Raw genomic sequence first — 2,385 nt, 5'->3', positions numbered from 1 at the left:
GAGGGCGGGGTTTGGGGAGGAGGAGGGGTGTGGGGCGGGCGTGAGCCGGGCCGCTGGGGGTCAATTTGGGTGTGGGATTCAATAGCCCGGAGCCCGGTGCGCGTGTGTTACGCTGCGCGTTGGGTATAAACTTTTCGCGGCATCCGAGCTCTCCTCTTCAGTTCATACTTTTTCTTTAAGATTTATACTCCCTGGCTTCTGCCTGTGGAATAACAATGAAGCGCGGCTTTTGTGTCACTTGAAAAGAAATGGGGCAGTCGAGGGCGAAGGAGGAAGATGCTTACAACCGTTTCCCAGTAAAGCACTTCAGCTATGATTTGTATCCTACACAACTTAATAACATCTCAATTATAGTTTCGGTTCGTATTTTCAAATGATGAATCATTTAAAACACACGTCATGTGTCTCGAAGTAACCAAATTGTGACCGTGCTGTGTAAGTAACCTAGCCTGAAATTTCGCCTCGAAATGCAGTTCCATATTCAGTAATTGTTTCCCACTCACACTTTAAAAAATGGCTATACAACGTTCCAATGAATATACATACTATAGTTTCCTTTGCCCGTTACTTGTTCCTGAATATATATAACTTCTTGTACTTCATTGTTTTATAGTCTCTAATAAACTTATCAAATCTAGGCACAAAACTTTCTCCCGGTTTTAGATAAGCCCTAAGGATAGGACTCAAGACGTACAGAAATGTCTTTCCAAACTATGGTCACCAGCAATGTTTGTGCATTTCCCCTCTATTTATTTTTCCCTATATGAATGTTTTATTAACTTGAATTTCTTTATTTAGTAGTAAATTCAAATGTTGGCATATGAATAAATGTACAGTGTGACACAATCTCTTCCAACATTTTCTACAGTTTGAAGTGATTAATGTCTTTTAAATCTGTCTAGTTTCTTTATGCATACACAAACTAGTAAGAATATAACATTTTATTATACTCTGTTTTTATGTAAAAGATAGCAGCCCATAGTCACTGTGCTGCACCTGCCTTTTTTCACTTGGAATTCTTCCCATATTTGTAAATAGAGAACGTTGTATTGTTTCCTTATAAATGGGTGTATCATAAATTATTTAACCAATCCCCTACTGATGGACAATTAGCTGGTTCCAGTTGTTTTCTCTTCTTTCAGTAATGGCAGCAAGTTCCAGAAGGCTCGGGCTGCCAATGTCCTCCACCAGATGCTCTAGCATATCTTAAACACGTTTAGCATAAGAGAGTGGTTGGATTGAGACTGGCCTGAAAAAATTCTTTACTGGACTTCATCAGCATTGGGAAGGCCTGGAAACCTGCTTAGTGAAGGAGTTGGGAACGGAAGGACTCCCCTGAGCAAGGAAGACCCCATACTGGCTGTGAAGAGGTACTTCTAAGGAATCAGTCTCTATCTGAAAAAGGAAGACTAGAGCTACTCTTCTGACAGTTGTCAGAGCACAAGAAATGATGAGATCTTCTCTTTATTACCAAGTTTGCAAGAATGACCTATGCTCTTTTATTTATTCATTTATTGATCTGTTTATTTAGAGAAAGAAGAGAGAGCTAGTGGGGAAGATGGGCAGAGGGAGAGAGAGAGAGACAGAATTTTTAAGCAGGCTCCACACTCAGTGCAGAATCCAATGTGGGGCTTAATTCCATGACCCTGAGATCATGACCTGAGCTGAAATCAAGAATGGGCCTCTTAACCAACTCTACCACCCAGATCCCCCCAGACCTATGCTCTTAATAAACCAATAAGTATGGGGGCACTTGGGTGGCTCAACTGGATACATGTCAGACTCTTGGTTTCAGCTTTGGTCATGATCTCAAAGTTTGTGAGATCAATCCCTGTGTCTGGTTCTCTGCCGACAGTGCAGAGCCTGCTTGGGATTCTCTCTCTCTCGCTCTCTCTCTCTCCCCTTCCCCAGATCTCAGATCTCAAACCTGCTCTCTCTCTTCTTATCTGTCTCTCAAAATAAATAAATGAACATTAAAAAAATTACTATGGACAGATACATTTCATCATACTCCCACATGTTTAGTCACTTCAAAAGACTTCATCATGAAATAAATTGAATCAAATGTTTCACATTTATTGATCGTATTAAGCAACTATGATGTTAAAGCACCCAGTTCATAGGAGGCACCAGCCCATCATAGATGACTTTATTAATGTACTTATCTATTTTACTATAGTGATTGTCTTCAGTATTTTTCCTGGTATGCTGTCAAGTTCACCTGTACATTGTGCTAATTATACAGGGTTCACCTTTATATTTTTAAATTATTCTCTTTGAAGGTTTACTCTCCCACTTTTTGCATTGGTTTATTTTTAATAAATAAATACCAAGACTGATTTTGTATTTAACTGAAGGTACAATTCATTCATTCATTTCATTCAA

Source organism: Crocuta crocuta, unplaced genomic scaffold, assembly GCF_008692635.1.
Source record: "Crocuta crocuta isolate KB4526 unplaced genomic scaffold, BGI_CrCroc_1.0 scaffold1202, whole genome shotgun sequence".
Taxonomy (NCBI): Eukaryota; Metazoa; Chordata; class Mammalia; order Carnivora; family Hyaenidae; genus Crocuta; species Crocuta crocuta.
The sequence above is the reverse complement of the archived record's forward strand: the minus strand, read 5'-3'. Positions refer to the sequence as shown.